Here is a 25,035-nt window from a genome sequence, read left to right as displayed (position 1 = left end):
TTCATGCACAGCATCATGTACAGATTTGAAATGTCTAAACTGTGACAGGCCTGGCCAATACAGTGAAACCCATCTCTACCAAAAATACAAAAAAAAAAAAAAAATAGGCAGGCGTGGTGACAGGTGCCTGTAATCCCAGCTTCTCAGGAGGCTGAGGCAGGAGAATCACTTGAACCTGGGAGGTGGAGGTTATAATGAGCTGAGATGGCACCATTGCACTCCAGCCTAGCAACATAGTGAGACTCCATCTCAAAAAAAGAAAGAAAGAAAGAAAGAAAGAAAGAAAGAAAGAAAGAAAGAAAGAAAGAAAGAAAGAAAAGAAATGTCTAACCTCTATCCAGAGGTTATAAATTCAAAGGTAGTGGCTACTTCTAATGAGAGGAGGTCAGAGATGGGGTGTGAGGATAGAGGAAAAATATAAAAAGAAATGCAAGTCATTGATACTATTATAGTACTTACGTTGGGTGGTGGTTTCACAGGTGATCATTCTATTATTACACTTTATAATGTACAGGTATTTTAGTGTCTTGTTTAGTATGCATTAAGTTGTATACAAAATATTCAACAAAGCCAGAAAAGTCTCTGGCCAAATTTAAAAGACCATGAGTATTTAATTAACAATTCCTGGCCAGGCACAGTAGCTCAAGCCTGTAACCCTAGCACTTTGGGAGGCTGAGTTGTGTGGATCTCAAGGTCAGGAGTTCAAGACCAGCCTGGCCAAGATGGTGAAACCTTGTCTCTACTAAAAATACAAAAATTAGCCGGGCATGGTGGCAGGTGCCTGAAATCCCAGCTACGCAGGAGGCTGTGGCAGAGAATTGCTTGAACCTGGGGTCAGAGGTTGCAGTGAGTCGAGATCCTGCCACTGCACTCCAGTTTGGGCAACAGAGCAAGACTCCATCTCAAAAAAAAAAAAAAGAAAAAAGAAAAAACAAGTCCTATTCTTTCTACCCTGTCTCATTGTACAGTGAACAAAAGATACCTAAACCAGGCCACACCCCTGAATCTTTTTTCCTAATAATCATACTTTCCTAGACAAAAGGCCTGGGAGTTCCCAGACCTGATTTTTGGATATTATTTGTCCTGGATAATAAAATAAAATGTCTTTCTTTAAGGGAGAGTCTTCCTTTTGTCAAAGTTTCAAGGGGGAAAAAAAGTGAAATTTAAAAAGCAGCCTGTTTCACTGCCACCAGCTCATAAACACTGCACTAAAGGGCAAGAACCACGCTTTACTCCTCTTGTAAAATCCCAAAGCACCCAGTACAAGGCCCTGCACTTAGTAGGTGGGCAATTGACATTTGTTAATCAATGCATAAATGACGAGCCAAGTCTCAGAGCTTCCATGGAGAATCTTAAATGTCACTCCTTTTGAAATACAACCATGCTTCTCAACCTACTAAAAATTTCGTAATGAACCACCCACAGACACAACCTTGTATGAATATCCCCTGTGTTCCCCAAATCCTTTGTGACCTATGGACACAATTGCTAAACGTGAGTCATGCTTCTTTCACTCCCACACAATGGGTATTTTTAATGCTACAGCATTTCCTGCAGTCAAGCGCTCAGGAAATGGTTTTTGCAATAATGACCTCAGCCTCCCCGTGTTCCCCCCACCCCCACCACAGAACCCCAGAATAACTGAACAGGTGTCCAAATACCCAGAATTATCCAAGAAACCTCACAACCTGTCTTCTGTTTCCTATCAAAGTCATGAGATTAACCCCTTGTCCTTTGGAGTTCAAAAGGAATGTGTCCAAGAATCGAACACGTCCATATCTGTGCTTTATTTATATCAAGACACAGTTTATTCCCAAGACTGTCAATGGTCTCCATACCACAGAAATAAATCTGTAGACCATCATAGCTAAAAGTATGGACTCTGGAATTCAAAAGCCTTAGAGACTGAATTCTGACTCTGCCACTAAGTATGTGGCTTTCAGCCAAGTCATTTAGCCTTTCAGAGCCTCAATATTCTTATCTGTAAAATGGAAATAATGGAAAAAACTATTTCTTGGGATGTGTGAAAATCATTCATGTAAACTGTGGCTCTTCAGGCCTGATACACAGAAATATGCCTAGTACTTGCGAATAGTTAATATTGTGTCAAGTTTCCCCAGACTGAACCTTAGGGCCTAGTCAGTTTCTCCGGGACAGCAGTCATTCTGACAGCTTAGGATCTCTAAATGCCCACATACTTTCAGAACCTCAACCTGCCCTTAGGAGCAATGTCTGGACACCCTCTGAGGATCAGAAGCAGGAAGGGAGATCAGATGGTGAGAGGATAAAGACTATTGATATCCAGGAGAGCTTGCAAAACCACTTGGGCACACCCAGGTTCAAGACAAACAAAGAGGTCATCACATGAGGGTGGGAGAAGAGGTATTTACTTAATGAGGCGCCTTCCAGTTCTCATGGTAAAAGTCTACACTTGTTTGGAAAAGAGTTATGTCTGTTTTATGATTTTATTTTTTAAAAAGGGAAACTCAACAACAAAAATGATAATGAAAATGACAATTTGACTATGGAAAACAGGCTCCTGCTATTCTCATCAGACCATCTGACAAACTTCCCAAGGGAGTCTAAAGAGGATGCCCTGGGGATCCGCCAAACTGCAACTGCCCTGGAAATCAGATTTGAACAGCTCAGACACAAGGGCAAAGGGCGAGAGGCATGCATCCCTAAGCACCAGCCCTTCAGCCCAGCAGAGGAGCACAGACAAAGCTGTCCCGGAAGAATTGCTTGGGAGGTGCAGATATGAAGAATGAGATCCTGCTGGCAGCGCTGGGAAACACAGCGGCAGTCGGCACACACTGGGCCTGGCAATCAGCAACCGGCAGGCTCAGGCTGAGCAAAACCTTTCTGTGAACATGACATGAAAGCGGACCTCTCAGAGGCTCATGTTCCCTGAAGGTGAAAGATCAACAACAAAAAAGGCATTAACCCCTCTCCTAAATGATATTTCATGGCCATCACATGGCCATCAAAGTCCCATCAAAGGAGCAGCTCATGTCAGCTCATGTTCATAGGCGGAGGGGAGATGCTCCCAGCAATTTAGACACATTGGCAGTCCCAGAGAGGAGGACGCAGCCTATGGGGCCTCTCCATGTATGAAGGGAAGCACTTTGCATAACAAATGTTCCATGCATAATCTTGGAACATTGGCAGAATTCTTTCTAGACCCAATAATGATAATTACTCTTTGTCCTAATTAAGGAGAAAATAAAGTAGCTAATACTTCTACAAATCAACAAGTAGAGTTAGTGTGATGTATAAGGGGCCCTTGAGTTTGCATCAGGAGACTTCCTCCTCTGTGTGATCACGAGTATATCATGTCAGCCACCTGAGCTTTTGTTTCCTCATCTATAAATCCTTTCTTCTTTTTGAGATGGAGTCTTGCTCTGTCACTAGGCTGGAGTGCAGTGTCACAATCTCGGCTCACTGCAACCTCCAACTCCCTAGTTAAGTGATTCTCCTGCCTCAGCCTCCCAAGTATCGGATTACAGACACATGCCACCAAGCCCGGCTAATTTTTGTATTTTTAGTAGTGGCGAGTTTTCACCATGTTGGCCAGGATGACCTCGATCTCCTGACTTCGTGATCTGCCCACCTTGGCCTCCCAAAGTGCTGGGATCCCAAAGGCATAAGCCACCATGCCTGAGGTTTTAAATTCTTTCTTTAAGGGTTCCTTTGAATGCTTCTATTCTAATTTATTGTTCTTTTCATTTAAAAATTTTTAGTAGAGGCTTAGCATGCATGCAGTAAAATACACAGCAAAATATGCAGTATTCTTACTTAGAATTTTATGCCTTTCAAGGGGTAAGAAAAATGGTGGTCAAGTGATATTGATTCTCTCCTTGTACTAGCTTTAAAGATTATGTTATAGATGAGAAACTAGATATTCCAAGGAACAGAGAACATGTCATCATATCACTCAGATTAGAACTTTCAAGTGCTCACTCAGACTATGTAGTCTGGTGAGCCAGGCCTCAGAATGTCCTCCTGTAGGCTCATGGAGCAGTTCTGCAGGATGTGGACCACATTGCTTGAACCATGGACAGGCAAGATAAAAAGTGGTAGGCTGAGAAGAGATTTTTATGTGACATGCAAATACTTACAAAAGATGTATGCTAATGCATTGGGAAATTATAATTTCCTTTGACATTCAGAATCTACCATAATTTACTACTTCTTACTTATCGAATGCTTACTATGTGCCAAGCACTGCACATTAACATGGATCATCTTGTTTAATCTTCAAAGAACCTATGAGAGGGACAATTTTATTTCCCCATTTTATGGAAGAGACATTTCAGGGAAATTAAGCTACTTTTCTCACATTACTGATAGAGTATAGCAGAGCTAGCTCTTGAATGGAAGCTTACAAAATTTACTGTTAGAAAATTCAGTTTCTCACAAGCACTTCCACCTTACTCTGCAACTAAGGCATTACCATGCCCCAGGAAAAGGCACTACCCCAGCCAGATGGTACACTTCATCCCTGCTTCTGTTCTTCAGACTTGAAACTTGGCATCGTCTTCACCTTTCACTCTGCCATCCAAATCCATCCTCAAGACCTAAGTTGTTTTTTTTTTTTCCTTTTTTTAAGACACAGTCTCACTCTGTCACCCAGGCTGGAGTCCAGTGGCATGATCTCAGCTCACTGCAACCTCTGTCTCCTAGGTTCAAGCGGTTCTCCTGCCTCAGCCTCCTGAGTAGCTGGGACTACAGGCATGTGCCATGATGCCTGGCTACTTTTTTGTATTTTTAGTAGAGACAGGGTTTCACTGTGTTAGCCAGATGGTCTCGATCCCCTGACCTCATCACCTGCCTGCCTCAGCCTCCCAAAGTGCTGGGATTACAGGAGTGAGCCAATGCGCCTGGCCTGAATTGCTCTTTAAAAGTTTTTTTCCCTTGTAAGACCATAATACTCCACCTTCCACTATATCCATACTGAGACAATAGCAATTCTGTGTGTTTATACATGAATACGGAAGATGCGTGTGTGTGTGTGTGTGTTTGTGTGTGTGTGTGTGTGAGAGAGAGAGAGAGAGAGAAATACATGTTCTGATAAAGCAAGGCACATTAGATTATAGCCCAATGCACCTTGCATTAAGCAAGCCTGCCTGGGAAATGAGCAACTTTCTCAGGCCACTGCTCGACCTAGAGTGTTGACAACCTTGGGAGAGAAGACTTTAATTGCAGTCATAAGGTAATATCTACCCCTTATTTCCTCTGGATTGCTTGTTTATAGTCTGAAATTGCTGAACGGGTTCTGCAGGTTTTTCTTGTCCACTTGCTGAGCTTGAAGCAAGAAGGGAGAGACCCAGGTTCACTGAACTGTAAACAGTACTTCTCAAGGTCAAACTGGAGAGACTGCACAGAAGGGGGGGCAGATTTCTGTATGTGACAGACAAGAGTAACATATTGCATATATACTTTCCTGCAAGCCTGCACAGAAGAAAAGTGAAAAGAAAATAATATTACAAAGAATCCTGTTCAAACTTGATTTCTTACAGTTTTTTGGGGGCCAACTTGAAGGTCAATTTTTTAAAAGTAATTAGACATCTACTCTTTGCTTTACCCCACTGCCGCAATCCCCAGACTTTCTCTGTCATTATATACACATTATTTGAAGTTATAAAGAACACAAGCAAGTAGGCTAGATATTAACAAAAGATACTTCTGGAAATCGATGAACCAGTCAGCCCTGCTGTCTTAAAATAAACACACGAAACTGAGCTCCACATGCTCAGGCTGCAATATATTCAGCACACTAACAAGTACAGGCACTGCTTTGTCCCAGACTGGTGGGAATGTGACACTGAAGAAAACCCAGGCTCTACTATGGAAGAGCCTACGATCTGGAGAGTGGTCACATGTACACAGCCCATCATAGCACCATAAAGCCAGGGAAACACAAAAGGTAGGGACGAGAAGACCCTCTTTTTAATGTTTTAATTTTTAAGAACACTACTCACCAATTGTAGATTTAGGGAAGGAGAGGTTGTTTGTTTATTTGTTTTTAGTCAAAATACCTGAACTTCAGGCCCATGTCTATCCTTTCCTAGCCATGAGATCTGAGTCAAATCACATCACCCATTGGACCAAAGTTTCCTCATGGATGAGATCAGAATGTTGGTGTAGACCATGGGTTAGCAAGTAACAACAGCTAGGGGTAAAAAGTCCAGCTCACAACCTGTTTCATAAATAAGTTTCCTGGAACACACCACACCTATTCATTTACATATTGTCTGTGGCTGCTCTCGCACTATGGCTGGCAGGTAGTTATAACATATAATTCACAAAGCCTAAACTATTTACTACCCAGCCCTTTACCGAAAATGTTTCTTGACTCCTGGTGTAGCCAGTCTCTGAAGTCTCTTCCAGGGGCTTGCAAGACTTTATGTAGAAACATAAAAGAATCTGAAAATTGGAAATAAACCCACAAATGAAAGAAATTGTCAAAAAGCACACGCTGGGTCCCAGAAGACTGCATCTCCCTTGCTTTGCCTCATCAACAGCAAACACTTACTCCAAGGGGTCTCAACACTGGACTCATATAGGGGAGAATTTTGTCGTAACAAGGTTTGAGGGAGGCACATTTCACATATTAGCATGAAAACCCCATCATCGTGCTTTGGAGAATGTTTTTTTAAAATGTCAATGCCCGGGATCCAATGTCTAGAGTTTCTGATTTAATTGCTATGGAGTGGAGATCTTGTATCAGCTGTTTTTAAATGCCGTCCAAAGAGGCTGGGCATGGTGACTAACACCTGTAATCCCAGCACTTTAGGAGGCCAAGGAGAGTGGATCACTTGAGGCCAGGAGTTCCAGACCAGCCTGGTCAACATGGTGAAACCCCATCTCTATTAAAAATACAAAAACAATTAGCTGGCATGGTGGCAAACACCTGTAGTCCCAGCTACTCAGGAGGCTGAGGCAGGAGAATCACTTAAACCCAGGAGGCAGAGATTCCAGTGAGCTGAGATTGTGCCACTCCACTCCAGCCTGGGCAACAGAACAGGACTCCATCTCAAAAAAAAAAAAAAAAAAAAGTAGCCAGGCATGGTGGCACATGCCTGTAGTTCCAGCTACTTGGGAAGCTGAGGCAGGAGAATTGCTTGAACCTGGGAGGCAGAGGTTGCAGTGAGCCAAGATTGTGCCACTTCACTCCACCCTGGGTGATAGAGTGAGACTTTGTCTCAAAAAAAAACCAACAAAAAAAATCACCCAAAGAATTCTACCTTGCACTCACTCATGGTTAATTTAACAAACACTTACACATTATACCAAGATATGGAATCAACCCAAGTATCCATTAGCAGATGAACAGATAACGAAATGTGATCAAAATGCACAATGGAATACTATTCAACTTTTTAAAATAAGAAAATCCTGTCACTTACAACAACATGGATGAGCCTGAAGGACATTATGTTAAGTTAAATAAGCTTAGGCACAGAAAGACTAATACCATATGTTCTCACTTATATGTGGAATCTGAAAAAGAGCTCACAGAAGTAGAGAGCAAATGATGGTTACCAAAGGCTCAGGAAAGTGGGGATGGGGTTGGGAAGACGTTAGTCAAAGGATATACATTTTTATCTAGACAGAAAGAGTAAGTTCAAGATACCTATTTTATGTCATGTTATCTATATTTAATAATAGTATATTATATACTTTAAAATTATAAAAAATATATGTGAAGCAAAAGCCATTTAAAAAGTAAAGAAATTGAACAAAACTATACTATTAGAAGGATAATTTAGTTCAACTTTTATGACCTTGGATAGTTCAAGCTGACCAAGGAGATGAAACAAACATACAAACAAATACATTTTTTTTAAAGTACCACTGAACCTTTTTTAAAAAATCATACCGATGCCTGTATTTCTTTCCAGGTATGTTACACCTGAATATCTGGGATTGTGGCCCCCAAACCTGTATATTTAACAAGTTCTCAAGATAATTCTTAGGCAGCTAGCTCTGCAATAGCCTGCATTGAGTAGCCAGGTATGTGAATCATGCTTAAGGCCAACTACGATGCAAGAATTCAGAATCTGATAGAGGAGTGTTAATATCCCTTCCATATTTCTTTATCTTTGACTCTCAAAGGTGTAACCCAACACCTGGAACTTAGAAGATATTTGGTAAATGTTTAATAAATAAAGCTTAATTTAAGGAGTGACTATTGATTGTTTTGGTAGGGAGACACACACACACCCACACATGCACACACACACACACGCACACACACACACACACACAGAAGGTTTATGCTTAATCTTGAAATAGATAAGGCTAAGACTCATGTTCTATACATTTATTAAGTAGCCATCAAATGCAACCTTCCCCAACCTATCTACACTCAAACATTAACTACCAACCTGATCAAAGAATCATGATTTTAAAATCACCAAGCCACCAAAGCTCCTTTAGTTAGACTGAAGTTCACATGATTACTTAAACCTCTTTTCTGGGAATGGAACTTTTATGCCAAGTAGGCTGGGTTACTGCCCCATAAACCTACCTTCTGTCATTAGCTTTAAATGTTGACACTTGCAATGATTAGACAGGGTTGAGCAAAGGGTATTTTTGCAGTCTGTGGGGAAGAGTACAGAAAATAAACATTGCATCTCATTACAAAGCCCTGAATGTGCAAAACATACTGGTTCAAATGCCATGATTAGATAAGCACCTGCAACACTCATTAACTTTGAAGGGAAATTAAAGCCAGATTTGAGCCCATATGCCACCTGTCCTTACACTTCAGCAAGTCAGGTGACCTCTATTTTTACATTAAGTTAATTTCTGAAACAGCCTACATGATAGCTATTGCTCCAGGCTTTTAATAGTTACCCCAGGGTGGCCTCTCTCAAAGAGCCTGTGAAATAGTCTCCACCTACAATTTCTAGAGTTTGAAATGAGCCTTTGGCCACAACCTGAACATATCCTCTTTAAAGACAGGTCATTTTAAATGCCTCCAAGTGACAGCCTGATGCTACCCCACCAAAGTGAATGAGGTATAATATTGATCCACTCATCCACAAACGCAAAGATGCATGTGTTTTGTATGAAGGCAAATAATTACTAAAGTAGCCAGAATAAAAACTAAGGGTTGACACAGGAGGATTGAGGTGATGGGCAAGGAATCTGTAAAGAAAAGTGCACTGAAGGCCTCTCTGTCTCACTTTGTAATAGTCTATTTACAAACTGCCCTACATGCTATATCACATGTAGTTCTAAAAGGTCTGTGGCTCCAGGTGAGAAGCTCTAAGTAGCCAGAGAAAAAAACTATATTTGGAAACGTTGTTTCTACATGAGGTTACTCTGACAAAGTGGCTCCCAAAGTTATGATTTATTCTATCAGATGGCCTCATCTGGTCAGGGTGCAACTTAGACACAGGTGTAGTGAACACCTGGCTACATGGAGTAAGCTGAAGAGCTTACTCCTCTGTTCAAATATGTCTTTGCTGCTTAAGTGTTAAAGGTCCCAGAATCCCATCATGAGAGTTCAGTTCCTTTGCATGTTTAGACTGTAATCGAGCCATGTACCACAGAGAGGAGCACAGACTGGAGAGCCGAGTGGTCAGAAAGATAGTTGGATGAAAGAGGACCCCAGTGTGCCAGAAAGAGCTCTCCAGCAAGCCATAGTTCAGATGATAAAGAAAATTAAATTCTCAGCAAACTGACACAAGAACAGAAAACCTAACACCTCATGTTCTCAGTCATAAGTGGGTGTTGAACAATGAGAACACGTGGACATAGGGAGGGAAATGTCACACACTGGGGTCTGCTGGGGGATGCGGGGCTAGGGGAGGGACAGCAGGGTGTAGGGGGGGAAGGGGAGGGACAGCATCAGGAGAAATACCTAATGTAGAGGACAGGGTGATATATGCAGCAAACCACCATAGCACACCTATGTAATAAATCTGCATGTTCTGTGCATGTACCCCAGAACTTAAAGTGTAATAATAAAAAAAAGAAAGAAAATTAAAATCAGTGACCTTCTGTGGAAAGTGAACTGACTCATCCCTCTCTTCCCAGCAATATCAGAATGAACTGACATAGAGCCATGGATAGAGAGCTGGTTGTGAAATGACTACAAGGTCTCAAAAGCTGCAACGACAGCAGAACACAGCCAAAGCTTCATGAGCAGCACAGGACGACAGAGATGGCAATTCCACCAAGATGGATTAGGAAGGATTTTTTTTTTCCTTTTCCAAGACTGGACACATCATGTGATGCTATGTACAACATAAAGATGATTAAAATCAGCATGCCCACTGAAGTTACAGGACAAGCAGGAAATTGTGAAGCCTGTACCGCAAAGTAATACCACCTCCAGGTTACCAGATGGGGTGAGGGGTTACTCAGAAGCCAAGGCAGCTAAAGGATTCTAAATCTCCATATAATTCTGATATCCATATAGTAAAGAATTTTTAGTCTATGAGACTTCTAAATAGCACTCTGTGGCAGGAGCATATCTCTCTTGGCTCAGCTGTACCCAGGAGAGCTATGCCTCTCAGCAAGATGCTATGAAATTAATTACCTAGCGGAACAAGAGAAGCATTGCAAAGACTGTGATGTATCATATGTGTGAATACTGATCTCTCAGGCTATCTTTTTTTCTTTAATATTCTGATAGGGGTAACACTTCAAATCATTAACATTTTAATATGAAGGAGATTCCTTCTGGTGGCAGATGAGGTCGGGGTCAAGGTGAGAGGTAACAGAGAAGACAAGTTCTGTCTATAAGCACACTCTGATACGGATTAGAATGTTTGAGCATTTGTTGCAAATTCCAGATAGTTACCAGCAATATGCGAGATGTGCCAGGCATTTGGGAGGGTATAAATATGTATATATATATATACTGATGCCACCATAAACTAGCTCAAGACATAGTTGGAGAAATGGCATAGGGATAACTGTGATATAGGATCAATTTAGGTAAGTCATGGAATTGGCACAAGAACACATAGCATCAATATCAGCTGGGAGTGTTACAAAGTTAGATTGTTGGGCACTATACAAGACCTCCGGAATCATAATGTGCATTCGACCATGATTCCATAGGTGATTTGTGTGCACATTTGAAAAACACTGGTCTAAACAACAAAAATGGCATGTTTGTGGAGACCCTCTAACATATTACAAGAAAGCTTCCGAGATAGTTAAGGTCTTACTATGGGATATGTGAGAGCAGAGGAAGAGGAATGGCCAAAAGTTAAGGAGAGAAACATGCCGTAGTTTTCTTAAGTATGCTTGGGGAATGGCAAGTAGACAACTTTTGGACACATTTAAGGTACTGGTATAATGGTCATGAGAAAAAAATTCTAGAAGGGTACATGTGGGCTGAGTTCCAGAATAACCCTAACTTCTGATTTCCTAATTACACGAAGGTGTGCAATCAAAAGGACATGAGAAAATTTTAAATGGCAAAAAAAAAGAGTAATCTTTAACTTCTTCTCCATAGAACTGCTCAGACTTCAGTCCCAACCCAAGTTGCTTCTTTCCCCTGTCAGAACCCTCGGGAGGCTCATGTATTATCCTTATGTGTATGTCTTGATTAAAAAGATATAGGTAGTCGATGGAATGAGGACTCCAAGAGGGCTCCAACCCTGAGGGAGAATGAAAGAGATTGCACATCAGAAACCAGGTGGAGGCCAGGCATGGTGGTTCCCACCTATAATCTTAGCACTTTGGGAGGACAAGGCAGATAGATCACTTGAGGTCAGGCATTTGAAACCAGCCTGACCAACATGGTGAAACTCCGTCTCTACTAAAAAAAAAAATTAGCTGGGTGTGGTGGCAGGCACCTGCAATCCTAGCTACTCAGGAAGCTGAGGCAGGAGAATCACTTGAACAGAGAGCCAAGATCATACCATTGCACTCCAGCCTCGGCAACAGAGCGAGACTGTCTCAAAAAAAAAAAAAGAAAAGAAACTGGTGGAAACTCATCAATACTCTTAGGGAATGCATGCAAAGATCAGTGGGAACTTTAGCTCAAAGAATATACACATGTTCAGGGTCTTGACCCTGTACTCCACAACTAGCTCCGGGTGTGTCAATTTCAGACACTCCTCTTCACAGAGCCCCAGTCTCCTGTGCCACATACAACACTATCTGGAGCTCAGAGCCTTTGTACCCAATTTCACTTTTACCAGTCCTCTGTTTTATGATTGGACTCTGCCTTCATAACTAACAGATAAATTATGATGGCACTTATGATCTGCCAGGGATGTGTCTACATGCTTTATGTCCTAAATCATTAATAGCCACAACCACCCTATTATTTATGTATGGTTATTACCAGCAGTTCACAGAAAAGAAAACTAAGCTACAGAGAGATCAAATGCCTTAATTGAGGTCAGTCCACTAGTAAGGGGTGATGTTGGGATTTGAATCCATGTAGTTGGCTCCAGAGTCCACACTCTTAAGCAGATATTTCTCTAGGAAGCTTTTCTATCTGCTTACTCAGAGGCTGGGGGGAATGTTTCAGAAAACAACCACCCAACTCATGAGCAGTGATCATTCTCTGCAATATGACCCACCCACTTCATTGATACCTACCGCTCACCACTTTAACAAATACAACTAAGACAGTACCCTGCCTTGGGTTTCATGATCGCAATGTTCAGAGCTGGCCTCTGCATCAGGCCATTTCTTTCAGCCTTCAGTATGCCCCATATTTGTGTTTGTCAGGAAACTGGAGAGTTTATTCTAGGAAGTAATTTGAAATTATAAGAATTTTTTTTTGTCTGTTAGAATAATCATTCATGAAGAGACAATGCATGCATCAGTGAAGGAAGGTTCTTAAAATGGGTCAGCCCAAAAAAGGAAGAATAAAATTGGATGGCATGATTACATAGGACAACCAAGGACACCAAAGAGGCCCGAAGGAGAGACAGCCCATGAAGAAACAGAACTGACCAGCATGAAGGTGGTACTTGGATGTTTAATGTGAAGCTGTGTTAGACTGTCTTTTTCAGACAGAGAGAAGAAGGTCCCAGTTTTTTAGTTCTGGGTAGCCAGGTCGACTATGGAGGCCAGAGCTCCTGTATGGAAAAGGCTGAGGAAGCACATTTCACCATAGGAGGAAGAAGAGACACCAGTGAAGGATACACAGCAACAAGAGATATGGGGAAAGAATAAGGGTAATGAATAGTAATTAATTCATTTACTTGCCCATTCATTTATTCTACAAATATATATGGAGCACTTACTACTTGCTGTCCTCTGGGGCAGGTTTTGGCTTCAAGGAACTTACATGATAGCTGAGACCCAGAAAACGAACAAAGCCATTGCCTATTTCTTCCTCCTTATATAACAGAGGGATAAAGGAGGTAAATGCTGTAAGAACATAGGACAGGAATGAAACTTCTGGTAGGGTCCGTGAAAGCCCGAGTTGGTGCCTTTTAAAATGAGACCTGCAAAATGACGAAGAATCTGTCACACAAATGTGGGGAGAGAGGGTAAGGAAGAAGAAGATTTCAAAAAGAAAAGCATTGTTGTTTATTCTCCGAAGATGGCCAAAAAAGCAACTCAGAAAAGGTCACAGGCCTCCAGGTTGCCAGGGCAACCTCTGAGAGCCCTGTCTAGAGTGAGGTGGCAGTGAGACCAATAGAAGAGTGTTAAGGGGACAGCTTACCACAGGAAGTGGTGACAAGCAGGGCAGGCGGTTTGTTTGAGCTGGAGTGGGGGAGGATGAGCTTGGTTTTGCTATGTCAAGCCATTAGTTTTTGCGACTTTCAGTTTCCATTTGAGCCTGAGCCTGGAGTAGGTGCATTCCATATATGCAGAAATCATTACCATGGCGTGATTCATCTCCAGTTGGCTCCCTCCAAAATTCCCCATGGTCCCTATCTGACACCTTTTCCTCAAGCCTCCACCTCACCCCTCCCCTCCCCCTTCCAGAATGATGCCATCAGAGAAAGCCTTCCACATTTCTCCCTTTTCTGCCTCTTTATTTCTCTCCATCTTTACCCTCCCTTTTTGGGAGAGAAATGTTCCCTTCCTCCTGCACGCTTCCTCCACCTATCTACACTCAAATATTAACTACCAACCTGATCAAAGAATCATGATTCCTTCACTCCATAAATAACTCCACACCAGTGCTTGATCCCTGTCTTCCTTTCCCTTCGGTAACTTTTTCCATAAATTATGCTTGTTTATTTAATTTCTCCCTCACTACCATCTATTTCTAAACAGTCTACTTAAGTCTCCCCCCTTCCCAAGAGTCCTCACTCAATCCTGCTCATCTTTTCAGCCAACCTCCAATTCTCTGGAATTTTACCTCAGGACTTCTTAGAGGTCACTGGATGGCTGCTTTTACCTTTTAGCGACCCACCCACCCCTCAGCCTTTATCACCTGACTTCTCAGCCTGCCTATGTGTTTCTGTCCCTGCTGCAGCTGCTGTCACCATCCCAGAATGCTCTTCTGTCACACCCCTGACCCTGTGGGACTGTATACCTGCCAGGCCTCTAGACACTGCTTCCCTCTCCCCGATCCTCACCTGAAGCCCAACCCTACGCCAATCTATAGAATGAACCCCAATTCAGACAGAAGAGGTGTCAAGGTAACCAGCTCCACCCTCTGAGATCCATGAGTAGCCAAAGCTCGCCATTGCTACAGGTGACCTCTCTGTTGTGGCAGCCATCTTAATTCTCATGTGTGAGCCCAGTTTTGGCTCTGGGACTGGTCTCTTAGTTTCATTCCTGTTCATCCTATTTGTTGAGCATGTATTATGTGCCAGGTTCTGGCACACACCTCCTACACATGATTCCCCTCCCCCTCACAGCACCCTAATGCGGGAGTCAACAGACCGATGCTACAGAGGGTTTCAGGAACTCTTCCAAGGACACCCAGTCATTCCATGGTGGAATCAGGACTCAAACAAGCATTCTGATCTTAGAGCCTTTCTCAATAAATAGTTATAACTTATATAACAAAAGAGAGAGTGGAGACATGTGTGTATGTGCGTGTGTGTATATGTCTGTGTGTGTTTGCCGGGGTAGAAGGTAGTGGTGGGGGAGCTTTCTGAGATCCTGCTGCTCATGTCAGATTTTCTGGTCCTGATTAGCTACTGCCTTGCTACCAGGAGCTCTTATTATCACTCACTCCTGTGCTCCCGTCAGTGGGCCTGTGGAAACTTGCCCTTCCTTCTGCTCTCGGTCCTCTGATGCTGACAGCTATGTTGGAAAATCCCATGCTGGCCACTGCAGCACTTAGCAGATATACATTGTACGTGCTGGTCTGGACTTCCTGCCTGACCCCTACGTGTCCTATGCTTGTCCTTCTCAGGGGGTCAGTCTACTTCGGGGCCAGGGCCTTTCCAGCCTGTCTCACCCCTGTGCAGGTAACAGAGCTCTTCTGTCTGCCACCACTTCCCCATGGAGGCTTTCCCTGGTTCTCCCTGACAGAATTAATGCTACATACTCTCTGTTAACTAGTGGTATGCACTCTCTTTCTGCTTCTTTCCTCAATTTATGTCAGATTCAGTTGATGACAACTTATCTTGTTAACCCTTTCTAATATGTAATTTTATTTTAAAATTTAAATATTTGTTATATCGAATTGAGTAACCAGAACATACTCCTGCAAAATGAGAATGGTACAAAAACCTCAAATAAGTAAGTCTGTAGGGGAAAACAAGTACCCAAAGAATAAATCTACCAAGAGAATGAAAACAATGATAATCAGAACAATGACCAACAATCACTATTGTCAAAGTGCCTGGCAATCACCAAACACCAGATTCACTGGATCTCCACTGTCCTGTACAATGACTTCTGTGACTTGCTGAAAAACCAAACAATAAGTATAATGGTGACAAGATTCAACTCCCAGGCTCTAACATGAAGTCCTATTGTCTTCCTAAAATGCTCTTTAAAGAGAGGATTTCTGTGTCACACGGTCATCTCCATCATTTGAAAACTTCAAGCAGAAAGTCCCATGGTCAGCATTGAATGTTTTCCAAGATTACACATCTTCAAACAGAAATGAAAAATAACGAAAACCAGGAACCAAGACTTCCAGCTTCTCTAATGAGAGTGAGTCTTAGTTCTTTTCCTTGCTCTTCGAGAAAAATTATATCTCCCAAGGGGAGTTATGGGCTTTCCAAAAGAGGAGCAAAGAGATAAGAGCTTAGGAAAGGAAACTTTGCTCAGCACTCTTTAGGAATTATATCCTCTTTCCTCCCCAGTAACAATGCAAGTGCACGTTCATTTTCTTACATTTTAAATTACTGAACAAAAAGGCCTCATTTTATTTATCTTGCTGCCGCCACTGTAGCAAAACTAAATATGTGGTGCATAAACTGTTTATAAATCTTGTCTCCAACAAGGGAACTGAGTGTGCACTTTTTGAGGACCTTAGTTCATTCAGAATGATAAGAAAACTTGGGAGAAATTTTTCTTTTGATATAAGAGCTGTACAGGCCAAATGGACTTCCTTTTCTTGCCTAAATGCTGTGTTTATAAAAATGGTACACTGTAAGTAGCAAACTATAGAATTGAGAAATTATGCCTCTGCTGAATAAGCCACGCTCCTGGCCAACTGACTCCCTGCTTCTTCAAAGTGAAGAGACATTTGTTCCTATAGCTTGTGAACAACAAGCTGTATCCATTGAAAATGCCGGATAACACTGATCTTGGGGATAAGAAAACCACCCCATTAAAGGTCAGAACTGTCTTAGTTTTTAATGGATTGTTGATTGATGACTTTTTTCAAGAAATATTTCTCTAATGCCTTATTTGTGTCAAGGACCATTCCAGGATCCAAATAAACCCTTGCTTCCATCTTCCGCATCAGGGTCAGTGGTCCTGTGGAAAGGTTAATTGCATTATACCATGTCACTCTCCTGCTCCAAAACTCACTGGTTTCCCTCTGTACTCAGAACAACTTCCAACTTCTTCCTGTCATGTACAAGGTCCTGCCTTCTTCTCAGGTGGCCTCATCACTCACCTCCTTCACACTGTACCCCACCCCGGCCACACTGGCCTTCCCACTACGCTCATTTTCATTTTCAACTCAGTGTTCTCCTCCATGCTTCAGCCATTACAGGGGCACTCTCCCTGAGGCCCCTCCCTCATGGGGCTGGCATCTCCTCACTTCTCAGGTCTCCACTCAAATATCACCTCCTGGGCCTGGCACGGTGGCTCATGCCTGTAATCCCAGCACTCTGGGAGGCCAATGTTGGTGGATCTCCTGAGGTCAGGGGTTTGAGACCAGACTGGCCAATATGGTGAAACCCCAACTCTACTAAAACTACAAAAATTAGCTGGGCATGGTGACACACACCTGTAATCCCAGCTGCTTGAGAGGCTGAGGCACGAGAATCGCTTGAACCCAGGAGGCAGAGGTTGCAGTGAGCTGAGATCATGCCGCTGCACTCCAGACAGAGCAAGGCTCCATCTCAAAAAATAAAAAAATCACTTCCCAGGAGGTGATTCTAAAATTGCTCCTCCTTGTCTATTTTCTATCCCCTTACCCTCCCCCTTTATTTTATAAATAGTAATTATCACTCTCATTGTTTTTATTTTTCTGTTTGCTAATTTGTTATCTACTTTCTCCAACTAGAAGATAAGACCTTTATGCAAATTTGTCTTAGTTATGGTTACATTCCCAACATCCTGAATTCAGTTCCCTGAATAAACTTTCAGGATGCCACTCACAAGACAATTCTGTTATATTGTTCCCTCATATGTTGAAAAAGCCATAGGATTTGAGGATTATTTTTCATTGCTAAGGATTTTGGATTTCAGAAACTACAGAGAAGGGTCTCTTCACTCAGAGTATTTTTTATTTTCTCTGTGTTGCAAGCACACCCACAGTATTTGGGTCAGAAAGAAAAGTTCTTTGAGTCTGCGTCTTCCTTCAAATGTTGAAGAAAGAAAGTGAAACAGAAAGATTTGCTTCTTAAGCACTGTAGAGGCTCTAATAAACTCAGCGTCCCACCTGCTCTGTGGAATCCTTTGAATGGTTTGATTTGGTTGTTTCACCTTTCCTCTCAGGGCTGTAGAAGAGAGGAAGATTCATTTATGTATTCAACACACAGTTCGAATGTCACTTTTCTGTGAGGTTTTCCTCACCATGGTGTCTACAAGAGTCTTCCCAGCCTCCTATCACTTTTAGTTCATTACATTCTATTATGTTCTTCAGAGTATTTATCTCTATCCAAATCTATATTTCCATAAATGTTTTCCATATTTTCCGTCTGATTCTTCCTGGTGGAATATAAGCTCTATGGGAGCAAGAGCCATGCCTCTTGTCCACTAATGGTTCCCCAGAACCTAGAGTTCCTGGCACGCAGAAAACCCCAACAAGCATCAGTTGAATAGGTGAAGAAATGAAGCAGCAACAGCTCTGTGAAGGGTTTTGTTTTTTGGTTTTTTTGACAACTCCTTTCTAAAATTGATGTTCTTGCCTTTCTGAACATGCTTTGTACCTGTCAGCTCTGCTCCACCACAAGACTTCATTCTCTAAAGTTCTGTTCTCAGACATTTGTGCAGTACCACTGAGCCCTTCGCTGCTTCATGATACCAAACAGACCTAAACGACACAAGCTTGTTTGTGATTATTTTATGCACTGGTATCTTGTTTTCCCAGTCAACACTGTAAGCTGCCCACTGGGAAGGCATGTGTCTTAGGTCAGGAAATAGAGAAGAAAGAGAAGGTTTTTGAGGGGATATAACTAAGTGAGTTTTTAAGATACTAAATTTTATGACTATGGGATACGCAGGTAGAAATGTCTGGTAAGCAGTTCATGTACATACTTCTGAATGTTTGCAAAGAGGTCTAAGCTAAAATCATTCATTTGTAACACATCAACTCGTGCTCAGTATGACTAACAAGTTGAGAGCATGTGCTCACTCAGGAAAAGCAGGAAGAAAGCTTGAGGAGATGAGCAAAGGCAGGTAGGGTCATGGGAAAGCTGTTACGTCAGGGTCAGGTGGAAGGAGGAGGTAGGGAAGGAACCTTGTGAGTGGTCAGAGGAGGACCAGGTGAGTGTGTCACTGCAGATGCCAAGAAGTTTAAATTTTCAAGGTGAGAGAGAATGGTCAATGGTGATCAGTGTCACAAAGAACCAAGTAAGGGAAGACTAGAAACATGTCCACAGGATTTGGCAGGTGAGCCTTGCCACAGCAATTTCAGCTAAATAATGAGAACAGAAGCCTGGCCGAGAGGGATTAAGAACACACTTTACTGGAAAGTGAGTAATTAAACAAAGCAAGTTAAGACAATGCCCTTAAGAAGCTTAGCTTTGAAGGCAAGAAGAAAGACACACGGGTTCCTAAACAAGAGATGCTGAAGAAAATAAATTGGGTTTATTGCTCAAAAGTAGATTTTAAATTGTACACTTGAAATATGTGTGTTTTATTGTGTGCCAATTCTATCTCAACAAAGTGTTTCAAAAAATCATGGTTTAGAATTTCACAAAATATCAGTAACTTTTCATTTCAAATGTATCATAACATATTAAGGTATTACCCGACATATGAATTAGAAAAATCCAGATTAAAAAAAGAAACAGAAATATGTAAAGTCATATTCCTAGTTTATAAAAAAATAAAAAGAATATGAATAGTACCAAAAGGACTCTTTTTCCTGGGTAGAAAGCAGGAAGGCATGATTGGCTGGAATATGGGCCAGGATAGAGAAAGGGCAGAATTATGGATTTGGGGTTATCATTTGTAGATTATTGACTATTTATCTAAGAGGCTCCACATTGGGCTAGGTTAGGACCCAAACTACGGTGAATAGAATCCAAAATAAAGCCTCCAGGAGAGCCCAAAGAGTTTCCTGAACAGATAATGTCACAAAAACTTCATTTAAGGTCATAATGGGAAAAAATGCATGAGGAGACAATTGACAGAGAAGGGAGACTAATACCTAAATTAAATATTTGCCCTTTTAAAAAAAATTTGTCCTTTTTCCAAAGGTTCAGCTATGGTCCTACTAGTGATCTCCAAATTGAAATGAATAAAATGCCAAGGTTTAAACAATTACTCAATAGTCAGTAGATTCAAAGATAAGTAGACAAAACTAAGAGAAATATTAACTCCGTGAAGGCTGTTTATTCAGGAAGCAGCCATCTAGAATTTTCTCTATAGTGTTTTCACACGGAATTTTTTAAAAGACAAATAGAAAGAAAGCCAGTAGACTACTGATGCACGCAGTGCTGGACATTTCCTCAAAGCATGCTTTCCCTCATTGGATCCTTAAAATAATTCAGAGGAGGCAGTGTGCTAGGACCTTTCCCTACCTCACCCAGAGTGATATTTATCTTTGTGTTTTCACACAAACAGACCCCGAGAGGTAATAGGTTTTTCCTTTGACTCCTCTTGTTTTCCATATTATTCAGACAAGCAGACTTAGTGACTGACAATGCAATAGAGTTGAGGAGAGCAAAGAGGACGCAGGCATTTTTTGTCTGCTGAAATGTGTACAGTCACCTTATTAATTGCAAAAGAAATCTAAGCCCTAAAGATAAGGGGCATGGTTATCAACTTACTCATTATAAAACTACAGGGAAAGGCTAAGGGATGTGACCATCTCATTCCAGATGGTAATTCACGACTAGAAAAGCAACATCTAGTATCTGCCATAGAATTAGTAGAGTCATCATAATGTTCTATACCCCATGACCTCAGAGCATAGAGATGGTCGAAAGTATGATGACTTACAAGGCCCCACAAGATATTCAGCACCAATTTGGAGTCTACTGTACCAGCATCTTCCGTTATTCATCACTCTTCCCATTTCCCCCAGCCAATGCTGCTTGTCCCTCCTAAAATAGGTAATTGTAGCTAATACTTACAGAGGCCTTATTACCAAGCATTTCTCATGTCCTAAATCATTTAGTTATCACAATAATCCTATTAGGTAGGTGATATTCTGTTCATAGCCATTTATTGATGAAATGGCCATGACACAAAGAGGTTAAGTAATGTTTCCAATTGGCACACAGACAGTGAGGGTAAAGGCAGAAATTCAAGCCTAAGCAGTCTGGAATCAGAGCCTTTTGTTCCCAATCACTAGGCTATCCTGCCTCCATTCTTATTTCAGGCCAGGACCATCTCTCTTCTGGAATGCTACAACAGACTCCTAGCTGGTCTCCAGTCAACTTACTTCTTCTCACATTATTTTTTATTATAAAAATAATATATGAATACATTCTCCCTGTAAAATGCATTAACAGTATAAATTAGATAAAATTCCATTTGGCCACCAGCTGCAATTCCAGGTTCCTCCCCAGGATCTGGTATGCCTACTCCTAGACCATTTTCTGTGTGTCTATGTAACTTTAAAAATATACGGTGTTGTTTGATAGTTTTTTTTAACTTAAGTTTAGGGGTACATGGGCAAGTTTATTATATAGGTAAACTTGTGTCATGGAGGTTTTTTGTAAAGATTATTTCATTACCCAAGTATTCAGCCTTGTACCCGTTAGTTATTTTTCCTGACCCTCTCCCTCCTCCCATCCTCTGTTCTCTGAAAGGCCTCAGTGTGTGTTGTTCCGCTCTATGTGCCCATATGTTCTCATCATTTAGCTCCCACTTATAAGTGAGAGCATGTGGCATTTGGTTTTCTGTCCCTAGTTACTTTGCTAAGGATAATGGTCTCTAGCTCCACCCATGTTCCTGAAAAGGACATGATCTCATTTTTATGGCTGCATAGTATTCTATGGTGTATAAGTACCACATTATCTTTGCCCAAGTTTGATAGATTTTTTTAAAATAAATGTTATTATAGCAATTATATTCAAATTTTATTTTTTCACTTTATCAATATACATCTTTGAGAGCATTCTACATCAGTACTACATGACCTTTAAAAGAAAAAAAAACCCAGTCCCATTTTTTTAAAAGCACCCTCACTCCAAAATACAGATGGCTTAACCCTACTGAATGGTCTACTACTTCCCTTTTAGTACCAGTGAAACCTAGCAAAGAAAAGACTAGAAAAAAATTAAAGGAGTAACAGTTTGAGTGGCATATATACAGAAGAATGAGGGGCACTGTTTTATGGAAACTAATCTGCAGGTGAAACAATATGGCCATTGTCACATGGAGATTTGCCATGAAGTAAGTCTAGCTCTACTTCTTGACAAAGTCTACATAAGTCTCCAAAGTATTCAGTTTGCCAGTACATCTCATTCCTGCAGCAATCTGGAGTACTGGATTGCATTAAGGTTCCACTCGCTGAAGTAATCCCTTCACAGACTTCGATGTGTTCACCTTTTTACTTGCTTACTGTTTCCATGTAAGTAGTAAGTATAAGCTCATAAAGACAGCAATTGAATCTCTCTTATTCCCTGCTGCAGTGCGATTACCTAACTCAGTAGCTGTCACATAATTGGGGCTCAACAAGTCATTGTTTAATGAGTGAATAAACCGAAAGACACATGACTAATTAGTGGTTCAATCACCCATGACCACTGTACAGTAGAGATGACCTAAATAGTTATAGATCTACAGTAGTCACTAATAACAAGTCATGAGAGTAAACCTCAACTGTGACAGACAAAAAAAGAGCATAAATTCTAGAGTCAGTTACCTGAGCTAACAAAATATATTCACCACCTGCTTGCTGTGTGACCTTGGTCAATTTTCTTAAACTCTCTGGTATAATTTGGAAATTTGTTCCTGCCCAAATCTCATGTTGAATTATAATCCCCAATGCTGGAGGTGGGGCCTGGTGGGAGGTGTTTGGATCATGGAGGCTGGTCCCCCATGAATGGCTTGGGCCATCTCCTTGGTGTTAAAGTGAGCTTGCACTGTAAGTTCACAGAATATCCGGTCATTTAAAGGTGTGTGGTGCCTCCCACCCCGACTCTCTCTCTCTTGCTCCTACTCTGGCCATGTGACTTACCTGTTCCCCTTTGCCTTCCACCATCACTGTAAGCTTCCTGTGGCCTCCCCAGAAGCCAAGCAGATGCCAGCATCATGCTTCCTATAAAGTCTGTAGAGCCATGAGCCAGTTAAATCTCTTTTCTTTATAAATTACACAGTCTCCGGTATTTATTTATAGCAATGCAAGAATGGCCCAATACATTCTCTCTTCAGTTTCCTTATCTGTAACGCTGACAGTAACAAAACCTTTAGGATTTTGTGAGGACTAAATGAAGTAATGAATTAAGGCATATAATAATGTGTGAGACAATGAGTGGGTGCTCAGTAAATGTCATTGCTGTGCCTATTTTCCTCCACCCACTTGCCACCTCTTTTCTAATAACAAGACTGAATTTATTTACCCTGATAAGCATGTCTCTGCTTTCATTTCCATTTGTGGCAATGTAGGTAACCACTTCTTTCTCTTTCAGTGATGACCTACTGTTTTGTTGGAAACAGTCCCAGGGCTCTGGGCTCTAGAGATTGCTGTTGGATTATGAAGCATTATGGACCAAATCCAAGTGCTGCAGCACATCATGGCTGTGGCCATTTAAAAAATATAAACTGTTGTAGCTATTTTATGGGGTGCAATATATGTCCAAAATTTTATAATAGGATTACCAAATGCAGTGTTCTAAAAATTAAGAATCATCCAAAAATTATGCATCTCCTCTAAGAAATAATGGCTGTGTTGGTTATTAAAACAGACACCTTGCTCAGGAGTCTGAGATTTTTCTCTAAGAGGTTCCACAATTATCATTTAAAACCAGTGAATGTCATTCAAACAGGGAAAAGTAGGATTCTTAACTTACTTTCACCAGAATTAGACTTTCATTCTGTGATACTCTTTATCCAACTCCCATCATTTTTGCCACCTCAAACTCTCTTAGATCTACCCCAAACTCCTTATTTACAGAGTTTTCAAGTCTCAGAAGCACTTGCATTTATCCTGTCATGTACACAGCCTGACAGTCATCTAGGTATTTAAAAAGACTTAAAGGAGACTGAGCCAAACACAATCCTTTCCCTGTTCTAAGCATTACTCTTCTCTAACATTTGAGAATTCCTTTGCCTAGACCACTGGGGCAGATCTATTGTGTTGCTACCTGAGTGATCTCCTAGCAATTAGACATGTCTTTAAAACATGACATTTATTACTTCTTCTTTATCCTGCACTGTAAACTTGAGCAATGTCTGGCTTGATGAAAGCAGTGTTTCTACTATCTTGGTTGGGGTCCAACCGTAACCTTTGAGTAGACATCAGTCTGGGAAACTTATAAATCTCGTTTTAAAAAATAAATAAACTTCCTGCTTTGAGATCTGAGTCATTTCAAGAATAGCTGGAGTACTTTCTCCAAGCGCCCTTGGCCTGAAGATTACATCTTTCCCCCAAAGTTCCAGCAAGAGCCACCTAGTTAGAATTATAGTGAACAGGATTAGCTAAATATACTACACCCAAAAGACAAGCAGCAGCTGGATTACTGTCCTGCAGCTTACCTGTCAGTAAATGCTGATCTTAGAGTTCTTATTCATATAAACCTCAAAGCCCAGAGGAACTCATACACTACTCAGACATCATCACAAGAGACTTCTGAAGTGGAAATTAACAGCTAAATGGACCTGTGTATAATTATATAGATATTATATATACAATAAATTTGTGAGACCCAGCAAAGAGATTCATCCAGGCCATCTACAGCTTGCTGTGAGCCTTTGCTGTCTTTGGTAACCAGCATGTGAATTTCAGGGCAATGCCAATGGAGAGAAAGATTCAAGGCTTCCTTCCCTTTAAGAGCCTTATAATCAAACTAGTCGGAGAAAGCTAGTTTGACAAAAGTCGGGGGAAGAACAGGGATAGGGAAATACATATTAAACTACATAGCTACTTAAGCATTAGTCCTGCAGGCCAATTATTTGCTGGGAAAAGGGGAACCCAATCAGTTACCTCAGGAGCTAGATTTTTCTGTGGCCCCAGATATCCCTAGTGTGTTGTATGTCCTTCCAAGGATTGGCGTCTGCACTGCAAAATGCCCAAGCATCTTAAAGGACAGTATGTCTTATAATATTGGTTCATTTAAAGCAGCTTATTCAAATATCTTAATTCTTTAAAGCTGGAAAAGAGACAAAGAAAAA

The 25,035-nt window shown here is 41.3% G+C and overlaps 2 long non-coding RNA genes and 1 pseudogene across 2 annotated transcripts in view; 1 reads left to right on the top strand and 2 right to left on the bottom strand.

Annotated features, from left to right (window-relative positions):
• LOC103795350 (uncharacterized) overlaps positions 1–11,953 on the top strand; it is an 85,055-nt gene extending 73,102 nt beyond the window's left edge. The window contains exon 3 of the long non-coding RNA XR_013521955.1: positions 10,051–11,953. This is a non-coding gene — a long non-coding RNA (uncharacterized LOC103795350). The remainder of the gene's footprint in view (positions 1–10,050) is intronic.
• The window catches only part of CLLU1-AS1 (CLLU1 antisense RNA 1), a 175,163-nt gene that overhangs the window by 138,226 nt on the left and 11,902 nt on the right, over positions 1–25,035 (bottom strand). The gene's annotated exons all lie outside the window — the stretch shown is intronic.
• LOC118144723 (small nucleolar RNA U13) lies at positions 6,557–6,652 on the bottom strand (annotated as a pseudogene).

This window comes from Callithrix jacchus, chromosome 9, assembly GCF_049354715.1.
Source record: "Callithrix jacchus isolate 240 chromosome 9, calJac240_pri, whole genome shotgun sequence".
NCBI lineage: Eukaryota > Metazoa > Chordata > Mammalia > Primates > Cebidae > Callithrix > Callithrix jacchus.
This window is presented reverse-complemented; position numbering and strand designations above follow the sequence as displayed.